General features: G+C 38.5%; 1 protein-coding gene and 1 long non-coding RNA gene across 13 annotated transcripts in view; one reads left to right on the top strand and one right to left on the bottom strand.

Moving 5' to 3' along the window:
- Positions 1-14,461, top strand: part of WAPL (WAPL cohesin release factor) — a 148,630-nt gene that overhangs the window by 48,770 nt on the left and 85,399 nt on the right. The window contains exon 3 of the mRNA XM_038181038.2: positions 5,315-5,470. The gene's annotated coding sequence lies outside the window, so the exon portion shown is untranslated. The remainder of the gene's footprint in view (positions 1-5,314; positions 5,471-14,461) is intronic.
- On the bottom strand, positions 80-13,006 carry LOC106019176 (uncharacterized). 12 transcript variants are annotated; one of them, XR_003497883.3, is made up of 11 exons: positions 12,491-13,006; positions 10,494-10,554; positions 10,017-10,039; positions 8,850-8,941; positions 8,421-8,554; positions 7,362-7,822; positions 6,421-6,468; positions 6,167-6,333; positions 3,131-3,234; positions 2,716-2,945; positions 80-560 (listed from the first exon to the last, which is right to left on the bottom strand). It is a non-coding gene; the product is annotated as an uncharacterized lncRNA (long non-coding RNA). The 12 variants fall into 12 exon arrangements; XR_003497882.3 differs by lacking the exon at positions 6,421-6,468 and adding an exon at positions 750-887 and having other exon boundaries at positions 12,491-13,005; XR_003497884.3 differs by lacking the exon at positions 6,421-6,468 and having other exon boundaries at positions 2,812-2,945; positions 12,491-13,004.

Genomic DNA, 14,461 nt, shown 5'->3' with positions numbered 1-14,461 from the left:
TTTAGTAACAAAGCGTAGTTTTTTCAGAGCAAAATTCTCATCACCTTCTTTGCTCCCCCCAAAAAACATTACTCAGTCAGAAAGTTAAGACTCTGCCCTCCTTACCTGAAGGCTTTTTTATTAAATAAAAGCATTGTTGCTGCCTCATACACAAGAAACAAAGGTGCTTGATTTTATCATTGTTCATTTGTAGTAACCAATTGTCAGAGGGAACAAGTAGTGAGAAATAGTCATGTCTCGCTTACACATTCAACTGAAAATGGCAAGTTCAAAAAACCCTCACCATGCAATCAGTACAACCTATTGATTGCTCTTGCATTCCTGACTATGAACATACTTGATCTATCTGGTATTTTGTTTTCAAATTCATTGACTTGTGGCGGAATTACTTTCTTGCATTTCTTTTCAAGTGAGAAAACTGAACTCTTGATTTTACATTTCACAGGGAAACATCCTTGTTCAGCAATCAGAACTAGTTACTGTCATCAGACAGCTGCAATGGTCTTGATGTGCTCCGGAGTCTTGCAGACAGCAAGTCAACAATGATCACATTGGCTACTCTGTAAAAAGAATAGAAAAATAATCTCAGAGCAGCATTCTGAAGTTATGTACCAAAGAGATTCAAACCTGTTTTCTAAGCATATTTCACACATAAGGCATAGTGTGTCTTTTAGGACTTGACTTCACAGTTCACCAGAACAGATATTCCACAGAAGGTATGGAAAGTTTCTGGGTCATTCTGCCCTTACAGAAGTAAGCTGTTTTGCACTTTCATTGTGGATGAACTCTTCAGGTAACATAGATCAACCCAGGGATGGCAGCCAGGATCAGCCGAGACTCTCAGCTATCTGACAAGCCCATGACCTCAGGGCAGGTCTGAGGTAAAACTGTGGAGAAAAAAAAACAAAAACAGCAAGTCGGGGCAGTGAGAGTACCCAGAGCCAGACCAGTGAGGTCCAGAGCCAGGCACAAGCAGAGCTGTGCCAGAAACAGTGAAGGGCCAGACCTACACTTAAAATGGAGCCCTATAAGCAGAGGAGTGGATGGGCCCCCAGGCAAGGCCAGCCAGGGCCATTAAGACCTATTAACAGTGTCAGGGTCCTGACAGATGCTGCTTCTCAAGTTCTTGAGAAAGTCTTACTAACTTCTTCCTGCTAAAATGAAGTCTTAATAAATGAGCACATTTCTCAGGTACAGAGTGCTTACTGCCTTGCACTTAACTGCTCCTTAATACCCATCTAACATCTGGCCATTTATTTAGGGTCTTAATTTTAGAATCTTCCAACATTTTGGAAATTTGGAGCAAGAGATCTCAAGGGATATTTTTACTTCAAATCATCTGTTTCATTACTTTAAAGGAAGATAGTGGGGTTTAATATGCCTAAGAACAGAAGAATACCAGAATGACCATTCTGAGTCAGTCCCCAGCCGCAACCTCCAATATCAGGCTCAAAGCAGCATGCTAGGAAAGAGTGCAAGAATATGGTGAGATTGCTGCCAGAATAAACCTGCTGAGACACAGGCTCTTTACCTCCTTTTTCCTAGTAACTGGAAGAGAAATCTTTCCTCTCAAGATGTCACTCATGTTTTAGTGAGGCTTCTTTTGTGTAGATTATAAATAGTCTTATTAGAAGCTCTGATTTTTAGGATTTGAAGATATGAACTCTGGGACTCGTATTACAGAGAAGTACTTGCAACTGAAGCACTTGGAATGGCTAGCTGAGCATTTCAGAACAGGGGTTTTACACACTGCCCCATAGGTTGTTGGGCATTTAGTCCTTTAATGATCACCTGTGCTACTGCCTTCTGGTGCACTGGTTCCTGAATTTCTCCTCTGTACTTGTGATCACTTGATGCACTTCCATCAGACTATAAGATGGTTGGGCAAAAAATTTGAAAAGAAACATTTCAGCTTTATTATAGAATATCAGATACTCCATATCCCACTGATGGTACATCTTGCTCTCTTCAGTTTTGGGTTTTACAAATACGTGTGTTGTTTCAGTTGAATCTTACAAATTGTGTGTAGAATCCAGCAACTGAGCTGGATTATTTAAGTTCTGTCATTTCTGTAGGAGCAGCAGTTTTCAGTCACATGTAGCTAGCAATTTTTATGACGTATGAGCCAAGATGAAACTCAGCAGTTTGCCTTGATCATTTCTCTCTGTACTGTTGAAAGGAATTCAAATATCAGTACTCCTGTTAGCAATTTATATTAGAAAAATGGAGTGATGACTGTGGTATGAAAAAGCTCTTTCAACAGAGGTTTGGTTCCTTCCCCCCCCCCTTAACAATAAGTGTTTGAAAAACATGGTGTAGATGTAATGACATGCTACAGACTGGGCAGCAATGAGGACCAACAAAAGCCTGTAACTCTTATTTCTAGCTGCCTCAGAAGTGAAAGGAACAGACACCTTTATTTACCATGTCTGACCAACATGTGCTCTTTCCCCACCAGATTTTGCCTGAACATGCCTGAGAGTCAATTGATTATAAAACTATACTGACCCAATGTTTGTGAAGATGTAGATTGAACTTGTGTGGAGGTATTTGATCATTAAGTGCAGCTGTTACTGAAAGTCATTATTGGAACATATAATACAATGAGAATCTTGCAAGCTTTAATAAGAACAGTGTCATTCTGGGTTGACTGGGGCCATTGATTAGTATTACAAACAGTGTAGCAGTAAAAGCACATTTTTCCAGTGATTTTACCTGGTATGATTATCTTGTTTGATAAACAAGATCATCTGCTTCCCTGGGACAGTGTCCAGTTCTGGGTTCCCCAGTACAAGAAAGATGCAGACTTACTGGAACAAGTCCAGCACAGGGCCACATGGCTGGTTAAGGAACTGGATCATATTTTATATGTGGAGACGGCTATGAGACTCTTCAGCCTGCAGAAAAAGCGGCTTTGAGGGCAAGGTTCGATCTCAATGTGGTATCTGGTAGGAGGGAATGAAAAGGAGAGACAGACTCTTCTCAGTGATTTCAAGTCCAATAAAAACAAAAAACAAGCAAAACAAAAACAAGTTCCCTCAGAACACTAGAGGGTGGTCAACCACTGGGACAGGTTGTCCAGAGAGTTAGGGGAGTTTTGATCTTTAAGAATATTCAAAACTCAACTCACCGTAATCCTGAGAAGCCTGCAGGGAACCAGCTGTAGCTGACCTTGCTCGTGAAGGGAGTGGACTAGATCACAAGAGGTACTGTCCATTCTCAGTTTCTTTCTGACTGTACAAAGAAAACTAATTTCTTATTTACCAGACATCTACTAGCCAGAACAGCAGGAGGAACATAACAGATCAACAAGTCTAATGTAGATAATATTAAAACAATAGTCCTGCATGCTAACAAGCTCAGAACTCAGCTTCAGGCACACACAAAAAAAATATGGAAGAGAAAATCTGAGAAATCTTTCTCCTACCACAGAGTGAATGCTGACATGAAGAGTTAAACACTGGATACTTATTCAGGCTGCTAATTCCATTCATGCTTTCAGAATAATGTAATTCAGAACTTGATAGCATTTAGTTATAACTTTCTCAATTCATAGACATGAACAAATAGTAGCCCAAGTATATTTTTGAAGGGATGCAAGACATGGACTCCTGATGGCTCTTGAACAGAAGACATTTATTACCCTTTTTCACTACATATACTTTCCCCATAGCCCCACATGCTGTCCACACACCCACATCTGTTATACAATTGCATAGAGACCCTCAGACATGTGCCTCAAGCCAGCCAGCAATTGCCCACTGCCCCAAAGCTCATCTTTAACACAGCAGCCAATTTACTTTATCTCAATGTCACTCAAGTTTTCATTTCTACCACTTGTTCCCTCATTATCTCTAATTCAGGGACACGTGAAACAGCATGGAGCCACCTGCAAATTCCTTTCCCACTTATTTTTCCCAGCACATTGCCATATACTAATAGCTCCTTCCTTGAAATAAAGTATGCTAATGGACAAGTCAGAGAAGTTTTGTCCAACCATCTACCAGTTGTTTTCCTGTTCTGTCACTTGAGAAGTCACAATGGAAGCACCTATTGTCATTTAGTATCTATTAATATATTTAACTGTTAGCATACATTTTACACTCAATTTTGTCTAACAGAAGATTTTACTAGATAAAACACTTTGTAATAAGAAAATGTAGTATGTTGAGTTAGCTCCTTTATTGCTGTCCAGTAGTCTACAGCAACCTCTCCCTTTATTGCTAAGAAGTTCTACTAGAAATGTATTTGTTTCACATTAGAAAAAGTAGATTTAGTGCCATTCTGATACAAGAACATGGTTGTCTGCCAAAGGAAGCTTCTAAGATGCTAAGGAAACCCCCATGAGACAGGGCCCATGTCCTTTATCAGAATAGCCGTGCCTGCTGTAATTGATATGTTTTGCTAGTGGACACAATGCACAGATGTTCTTGGTAGCACAGGTGCCCCTCTCCAGCTGAATACAAGACAATTATAGCACAATATCAATTTAAGAGTATTTTCAGACAATAAAAAGCAAGAGCATCCACTTCCACACATGTAATTACTCTGACAACTTCTGTGCAGACGAGCACTTAAACAGTGTTCATTGTTAAACTGAATCTGAGTTTCAGGCCAGTGGTCCTTCTGCAGCACCAGGGTTCCTGCAGGTAAGGAGTATGTCAGTCTGGCAGCTTGGGCTTCCCTGCATCAGCTCCACACAGCCCTGGCTGTTAAAGACCATAGTGATTGGCTTGCCAGGTCTTTCACCCTTCTCTGAACTATTTCTCTTCAGTATCTGACATCCTTGTCTTGATTGAACAAGATATAGAAACAACCCCCCTCTTTGACTGTTTCTTTTTCTAAAGAAAAGACAGTTATTCAGTGGACAACAGTCCAACTGCTTTGAAACTTTTCTGCATTTAAGGAAGAAAGCTTTCTTCAGGCTAGTCTGCAATTTCTAGAATTCTACCAAATATTTGTTTATAACAGATGTTTATCATGTTTTGCCAGAGGCTTGAACAGTTGGCAGCTTTTCCTAAGCATCAACTGTTAGCACAAAAAGTACAGGAAAGCTGACATACCTGCCCTTTTACAACAAATCATGATGAAGAACATTGCCAGCTATAACATGAATTTTTCATTTTCCCTTTACTGAATTTCAGAAGAAATTTAGCATTTAGTGCAATGAGTTAGCATTGTATGAGGCAGGAGATTAACACTGAATTAGCAGGAGGTTTAGTTGCTTAAATTCAGCATACAACTTCACACTGATTTATTTTCCAGTAAATAAATACTACTGAGTTAATTGAAATTAAATCTTTTTCCTTTACAGATAAGATACGCCTTCCAACTACCTGCATCCACCCAAAGAAGTTTCTGCTGCACTTCAAAGTGACTGCTTAACTCTAGGTCTCCTTGCAGAAAAATAATGGCTAAAGAGGTGACAAGGTCTAATGCAGAAAGGCATAACCAGGACATGTGGAACCAGGTATGTTTAAAACTGTTGTTTTGTAACTCCTCTTGCACAGTCACCTGCACTTGATGATTTAGAACATGCACAGGCCTTGGTTTACATAGGCATGTGACATTCATACTATCCTGTCCCACAACCGATGGAGGTGGCACACGTTTCTAACAATTAACGCAGGTAGCTAGATCTTAGAGAAATTTAATAGATAACCTAGTATTGAGTAACATTTCTCAAAAATACTATTTAGCGCTTCAAGAAATCTGGCCTTGACAAATGGTATAGATTATCAATGCTAATGGCCTGAATGACATCCAATTAGAACTATAGAACAAAAATAATGAGGGACTTAAAAACATAGGTGATAATTAGGTTAGTCAACAAAGTGTCTGTGGTCTAACCGAAGACATAACCTATAAGACACCTGTAGAATAGCATGCAAAAAAAGATGTATTTGATCTGTACTGAATATGGAGGTGCTAATGTCTGAGGTATATTTGTTCAATACATAAAGTAATTGGAAAACGCAGAATAAGAGATGATAGCTAGAGCAACATGCACATTGTACAAATTACTAGTTAAAAGTAGCTTTATAACCTTTAGATTCAAGGGACTGAGGAGCTAGATCTGGTTGTGTGGGGATTGGTCACAGCCTGGATAGCACCCTACTGTAAGGCCCTGAATGGAACACAAATCTAGTATGGAGCCATTATGTACCTGGGCACTGCAGACAGCTCTGTCCCTCAAAGGGGTGGCATGAGGAGCAAATGGCTGTTGCAGTGGATGAGGAGGAGGCAGCTCCAGCATCAGCAGCAGCTTGCAGTCCCTTGACAGCAGTAACAGCCAGGGCCAGAGCAGCTCATGGCCAGTGGCAGAATCAGGCTCTAGAAGGAACAACGAATATGAAACACCACCATTACCTTAGATGAAAGGAAAACTCAAGCATGCACAGCATTACATTTTTGCCCTACCTTGAGTTTTCTAAAGTTTAGCGCAAATTCCTCTTCCACAGAAAGTAGCTGGAAAGCGCATAACATTTAGTTGAGTATTACAAAAACAGTAGTTAAGGGGAAAACCAGACAGTGGAATAGGACAGACGAGCAGAGGAAGGGAAGGAGCCTAGCAAGGAACCAAATCAAGCAGTAACATACCATTCATCTAATAACAGTAACAAGAGGTGCCAGTTCTTTATATTTTAAGAGCAGAAATTAATCTACTCACAGCATTAATCGGTAATGCCTGAAATCAATATTGTAACAGACTAATGGATCTGAAAAGTCATTAGTGGCATGTAGGAAGCTTACTTCCTAAAAGTAATCTGCATGAACATTAACATTAGAGCTAGTCAGAGAATATATAATCTTGCCTGTGCAAAACCTGATATTAAATCTTCCCAATTAATTTGAAAAGCAAATTATTCCTATAAAAATCCTAAAATTCCTTTTAGTAGGTCCCTCAAAATTTTGGGGGTAAAGCTTCTGAAGTAAAACATTTTTCTCAGAAATATTGAGGAAGAAAACAGATTTAACTTTTTCAGGATTACATCAGTAAAATTCTTAGAAAATATCTAGCTCAACTGTCTTTTTACTGATGGGCAATATGTAGAAATTTATTTTAGTAAAGCTCTATCTAGCAGCAAAAGTTAATGATATGGGAAATAATCAAGTACAGTGACTACACCATCTTGATTCCTTTGCTTTTAGCTAGATAAAGCCAAATAAATTTCTGTTTTATCAGGAAATTGAAAGGCTGCGGCATTACAGGAACATTGTTGCAGACTTCATTATTCTTTAGTCTTACCATAACCCTTGGAACCTTTCTTCTAATAAAGAAAATCAAATGTATTTTTATAAGGAATATCTACTGACACTGAGCATGTTGATCTTGCTAATAGTTTTGACATAATACTTACATGAGAGGATTACAACTTCGTAATGAAAGTTTGTCACTGAAATTATCTGTTCAAAGAAGGGACTCCTCTGAAAGAGCAGCTGTACTTCATCAAGAATGTCCTTTGCATCCAAAGCAGATGAAAAAGGTCACTCCCAGGATTTGCTCATGGAAGACAGATGCTGCTATTAAAAGCCGATACTTGTTGCTATCCTGTTTCTGTGCTCATTCCTATCACTTATGACCCTACAGAAGACAACTCTGTTCTGGAAAAAAAATGCTCTGAAATTCTGTATGAATTATTTTTAAAAGTAACCTGCAGATATACAAGACCTTCAGAACGTAGCACAAATGCTGATTGTTACATTTCTCCTCACCCTATGGGAGATTTAGTAACTTCAAGCACTGCTATTAATTTGCTTGTATTTTATTCTTTCAGTCCATTTCTTTTCTTCCTTCTTTATGCCTCAAAGTTGCTGTTTTCTAGAAAAGTGTATTAAAAGAACCAAGTGTGAGATCTAACTGGAAATAACAAATTCGGTTGAATACATCTATAAATAAAGCAAATTCTAACAAAACTAATTTCTGAACACCTGGCAAGTTCCAGAAGCATTTATAGATAAAAATATATTTTAAAACATTATAGAAAACCTGTAAGAACCCGTGTAACATAGCTTAACTTAATTGGTATCGCTTATTATCTATAAAAACTGATAACGTAGTCCCAAGCTAAAAGGACATAAAGTTTATAGTAAATAATACTAAAGTATGTGTTAAATTGCATTAATGTTAATGGTATCTGTGTGTTGCAGATTAAACAGTTACTTTATCAATCCCTCTTCTTGTTAGAAAAGTAAATATTGATATACCTGTTTCACTAACAGATCCTTGCTAAAGAAGTGAATAATTTACAGTACACAAAGTCTGGAGGTATGGCTGTAATGAAGTAAACTAAAGTATACTCTGGGTAAAAGCAAAAACTGCCATTAAACCCCACAGTGATAAGGACTGGAAAGAGGGTTGAGTTCTTTGAAGAGTTAGTATAATAAGATAGAACCACTTTATATGATGTAGTACATACCAATCTACCAGTTCAGAGCATGTCATCCTAGGGGTTTGAAGCCAGTTGAAAACACTAGATATACACTAGTAGAAGAAACTAGCAGTGGGATGGGCCCTCAAAGAAATTGTGCTCAGAATTACTTAACTAGCATTCTGTGAAAGACAGAGTTCAAGCATCAGTTCATTTATTTAAAATACACTTTTCTGTTCTTGTTGCACTGTAAGTTTTTCCTTAATGCTGAAGTAACTTCTACTCTCACCATTCCCCTTACTCTCTTTTTCTGGACAGACACCACCCCCCCTCCCCCCCCGCATCGTTCTTTCATTTTCTTCCCATCCTTCATTTCTTCTTCTATTCCAAACAGCATCTTTCATTCATTCTCCTCATTCTTACTTAATCCTTTCTTCATTTTGTTATATTTCAGTCTGGGAAAAAATAAATATTTACCTTTGTAGGAAACTGGAAAAGCACAAAAGCAAGCTATTTTTCATAACAGGATAACAGAGAAGTGGTGAACCATGTCTGCAGCAGCCTAATTTCTGGAAACATAACAGTCCTTGAAGGGAATTATTCAGAGTTCATCTGCCAGTCCCACTGATTGTGCATTCAGGAACTCTTTGTGTGCTCAGAAAACTAAGAAGCACACTAACTTTGTAACAAGACCTTTGAGACACTATCACTGCAACATTTAGCACAAATTTAAGAACTTATCAGCTAATTAACAAAGAATACATTGTAGAGATATTAATGACAAAACGAGAACAAGGAAGCATGGATTTCCCTCACAAACACACATTACTACATGTTTCTGCATGCAGCGCACCAGTTGAATTACAGTCATTTGGAACAGCCTGCATTTACTCTGAAATTAACAATTTTTAAGAAGGTTCATGCCCAGTGCTAGAAAAATGTAACTAGATATAAGACCCTTGCTAAATACATTTTGACATTTTATTCCCACTTCAGTTTTAAAACAATATCATTGTTTTTAGAAGCTCAACAAATAGCATTAAACTAAAGGAAGTTTTGGAGGTACTTAGTAAACTTTTTTTTTATAGTCTAATACAATCTATTGAAAACTAAACAATGTAACTGGGTTGTGTGTTGTTCCTTCATTTGATTATATTGTTCAAGCAAATGCAATCACAGCAAGATTAACTTGTCTCTGATATAAGACACAGGGCTCAGCCAGAGGCAGTTGTTAGTTTGGTATCTGTTTTACATGCAATTACCTGTTTAAGTCAGAACTATCTGACATGAACAGGGGGTAGCTTGTTTTACATGTAACAAGGGCAAGCTGATTTCTCTGAATATGGTTTCATTTGACATTTTTACATTGAAAGCATTTGAAAGGGAACAATCCCCTTACTTACTACCTACTTTATCACATGACAATACTACAGTGCCTTGACTTCATCTTTTCTGCAGCAAGATATCCAGTATATATTTGTTACTTTATAGGAAATACCTTTCTTTAGTGAAATGATAGCCTCAACTATCAACTGAAGGCTTTCTGAAACAGTACAGCGATAAGTGTTGTAGCAAAGAGTTCAAGTCCTTAGAAAGACCTCTTGCCCATTCACAGTTCTTTTGTAATACATATTCTGTACTCACCTCTTTCCTTTCTTTGTTCTCATCTGCAATAAAAACATACAACAACTTTCTGAATCTATAGGAAAATAGTGTTCTACCACTGAGCCTATCCTCTCATCAGAGAGCCCATGGAGGACCAGGTTTCTCATACTTCTTTCTCCCTTGGTTCTACTTTGAAAACAACACTTGCTTCAATCTCAGTAGTATCTCCCTTAATTCCCCCCGCCATCATTTGGCAAAAAAACAAAACACATCATTTGGTTTGAGTAATTCTCAGTGCTTGAAAAGCAAGTTCCTCCATAACACACCATTCATTAACATGATTAGATTATATTATCTATTAGATTATGATTAATCACTAAGATCTCTAGGAAATTTGATTTTAAGTGAGGCACATACTGCTTGTTACTTAAAGCCACCTGCTGTAGTAAGGTTGGAAATTATTCAGCTGCTATGAAACAGTACCACATGATCAGATTTTTTTGCTAGCCCACTTACCAATTTGATTATAGCAAGAGGGAAAAACAGCAGCAAAAGCATTTCTTAATTGTTAGAAAGACTAGGAAAAAAAAACAAAGAACAAATCACCAGTGAGGAACACCGCCTCATGATCATTCACCACTTAAGAAAGGTCCTCAGTTGGAAGTTGCACTAAGGTTTTTTGATATCTTTATGGCCAACTTGGTTCAACAAAGAAAGGAAACCATTACAGTAATCCACAGTAAACATCAACATTTGTTTCTATCCCTTTTCATAATGTACTACAGCACTGTCCAATTCAGACTGTAAATTGTGATTAGCAAAGAAAACACCAGTTAGGCTGTTTCTCAGGAATCCTATGGCTCTGTCACAAAACTAGAGTTACAACAAGAGAGACCAATCCATGCAGAGTTAAGCTTGAACATGCTTGAACATAAGTAGCCTTTCCTAAGCAGAGCTTTATTGCAAGGACTCTGACTTGAGTTCAAACAATAGTAGTAGCTCTCAGTTGCATTTTCTAGAAGCAATGTTTAGGTATGATAAATCAACGCATCCTAACACACACTGGTGGTACTCACTCAACATCCATCACCTAAAATTGTGAGTTGAGAGGACCTGTACATACTTAACTCTATTACCTCCTTCTGGTCTAAGAGGAGCAAGCCTTGAAACTCTTGACCAGCGTGCTGGTTTTACCATGCTGGGCAGCTAAACACCACAGCTGCTCTCTCACTCTCCCTCCTTAGATGAGGAGGGGAAGAAGTAAAGCAAAGGACAACTCATGGGTTGCAATAAAGATAATTTAATTAAAGGGAAATATAATAATTAAAGAAAGATTATTATGAACTAAACAATTTAACTAAAGGGAAATAAAAAGGGAAAGGGGAAGAAAAAGGAAAACAAACAAATAAAACAAATGAAGGCTATGTGGAAGTGCAGAGGAAAGAAATTACTCTCTACTTCCCACAAATGAGTGATGATTGACCACATCCTTGAAGCAGGGCATCAACACATAGCTGGTGTTCGGGAGGAGGACTGATGTTTTCACAAGAGCCCACCCCTCCCCTCTTCTTCCTGTTTCCACCTTTTATTGCTGAGTGTGACATCATATGGTATGGAATATCCCTTTGGTTGGTTTAGGTCAGCTGCCCTGGTGATGTTTCTCTTCTCACTTTTTGCCCACCCCCTAGGAGGACTGGAGAAAGGCCCAATGCTGTGCTAGCACTGCTCAGCAGTAGACACAACACTGGTGTGATAACACTGCTGTTCAGCTACAAGTGCAGAGCACAGCACTGTATGGGATGCTGCCAGGAAAGTTAACATTCCAGACAGACCCAGTACAACCAGGAATGAGCTCAAGCAGAGTCCTTGTCTTTCAGCTTTTTAAGTGCCTAAGAATCACAATGATAACAGGGATATTATCATCTTACAAGTAACAGATTGGATAAAATTGTTTATGGGCTTATCACTTAATAGTGGAAACTCTTACTTTGAGTTATTACTGAACTAGTACTTCAAACATGTATGTAGGAAAAGCATTAACACCAATTTGAGTTTCATAGAAGAAGCAAGTTCAATTTAAACAATACTGTGATAAAAAAAAATGTGAATAAGAGCATCGCAGTTACAGACAGAAGGAAATATTTTCCTAATGAAGTAGGATAATTGTATATAAGGCTTAAATTAACATATAATTATCATTTACAGTAAAACTGAGCGTAACAATCTGAATTAGTGCGTAAAGACTCTTCAAACAATAGCAGAAACAATATGCAATGCAACAGCATGAAACTCTTACTTTCTCACGATAGAAGGGTTTTAAGCATGATTCACCTATGGAAATATTATTCAATTAATTCTGTTCCTGTAGCCCATATTGAATTACTAGCATTCATTTAAGAATATAAGAATAGGAGTACTTAACTCAAGATACTACTTTCAACAAGTGAAACCAATGCAGAAAGCTTTGTGCCAGGAAACACAGAGGAGCAGCAGCTCCCTAAAAAGCTACAAACCAAATATGGTAGCAGTCAGGAGAACCAGAACTTCCATCAGCCAAGGCCCAGCCAGTCCCCTGAACCTCAGAAAAACAAGCAGGAGAAAAACCAGCCCAAGGAAAGCAACTAGCAGTGTTAGTCTTCATATGTACTCTTAAGAGCAATAGAGGATTATATGATCTAAAATCAAGTTAAGGAACCACATCAGAATTAGGTCTAAGGGATATTCAAGGTCAGATATAACTTAAAGAATACACCTGAAATCACCCTAAAAAAAGTTTAAGTCTAGCTTAACAAAATATGGCAGTACTAAAACTCACACACCAACTCAAACAAAGGGTAAGCTTTTAAGGCTGAGCTTAAATAGAGCTTCTGGGCCTGTGGGCAGAAGGCGTGGGTGGAAGTACCAGCTGGAGCTGACGAGGGCAGTTAAGGCCTGTTAGTTCACTCAAGGCACCGACATATTGAAGGTGTTTATTGCTCCCATGAGAGTGGTTTATTTACTGCTATCTGTGCAGCTATTCTATTGCTATTTCTTGTCAGATGTGATAAAGTTTAAACAAAAGAAGAAGCCTCTCTTTCAAAGTTGCACTCTAGTAGAGCAAACTTGAAATGTTTGTTCCCAAACATTCCTCATGTGATATTTAAAACCACCACAAACTCTCTTCAAGCTCATGATGTGAATGATATTTAAGTGATTTTCAACTCCTCTTTTATTCTAAATTGGACTTTAACAAACCACCAGGTGAAACAGCCATGAGGCTGTTCCATGTTTCCACTCCTTTTATCAACAGAGCAAGAATATTCTGAATCAGGAAAACAGAAGGCATCAGGAGAAGAAAACAGAAGAATCAGGAGCGAAGGAGAACTGGCCATACTGATGGAAGGATCATACTGTGGCGCTCCTGCCATTTTCCAAACAGTAGCTGTATGGCTGCAAATGAGCACAGGCAGGACAAAATGTTCTGAGCTGTCACAAGGCTGACAGAAATGTGATCACATGCTGAGCAGGCGCGAGTGATGTGCAGAGCCAGCTGTGCCAGTAACTGCTTGAAAATTAAAGTGTGGAAGCAATGGGGCCTATGTAGTCCTGTGGTATCTGTTTGAAGCAGTACAATTCTTCCAAAATATCCTCGGTATACAGTGCTTGAGAAGCTGTGGATTCTCTGAAGAACTACGTTGCTTTTTTACCTTTTATTTAAGATAAATCAATTATATGTACCAGGGCCAGGAGGGACTAGGCCTTAATAGCAGTAACCAACCTCAGGTGGGACCCACACCCACACACATACTTACTCTCTGACTGTGGACCAAGGAGCTCTACTTAAGCTCAGTTCAATATCTGTTTGAATTTGGTTGTAGAAGTGCTATTCTGTAACTCAGCTGTGGCCTTCTTGGTTGTTGGTTCCAGTCCTAATTTACAGGCTGGCTTTCTATCTTGGTTTTAGGTTCATCCTTGTTGTCATGCATCTACTGAGTGCCCACCAAGTTTTGTTTGACTGTGGTTATTTCTGCTAGATTAGTTCTGGCCTGAAGGTTGATTGCCTAGCTTGACCTTGGACCTCCATCATCACCAAAATTTGCTGTATAATCCAGATGTTTAATCAAATTTGGCTACTATTCTTGAGTCAACCTTGCTCAGGTAACGGAGGGCTAAATGCTGCTAACCTTGTTAATGTATTTAGCTCCTTGTTTATTAAACAAAAGCTAGTTCTTGCTGTCTCCTGACAAAATGAAGTTTAGTAGCAATAGAACTAGTTTGTATGACTTTCAGACATCTGGAATGACTGTATTTATATTCAATAGAAAATCTCAATGCTCTTGTTACCAGTGCTTTACAGCTCATGGAAATCCCTATGCTTGTCTTCTTCAACTGTCCTTCAGGTCATTCTTGGAGTTTGTCACTTCTGTAACCCATGTTTAAACTGCCTCTTAAAGGTATGGTTCTTTTTTCCCTACCCTGAGGTGCCTGTTCTAGGTGCCAATATG

The sequence above is a fragment of the Anas platyrhynchos genome, chromosome 6, assembly GCF_047663525.1.
Source record: "Anas platyrhynchos isolate ZD024472 breed Pekin duck chromosome 6, IASCAAS_PekinDuck_T2T, whole genome shotgun sequence".
NCBI lineage: Eukaryota > Metazoa > Chordata > Aves > Anseriformes > Anatidae > Anas > Anas platyrhynchos.
This window is presented reverse-complemented; position numbering and strand designations above follow the sequence as displayed.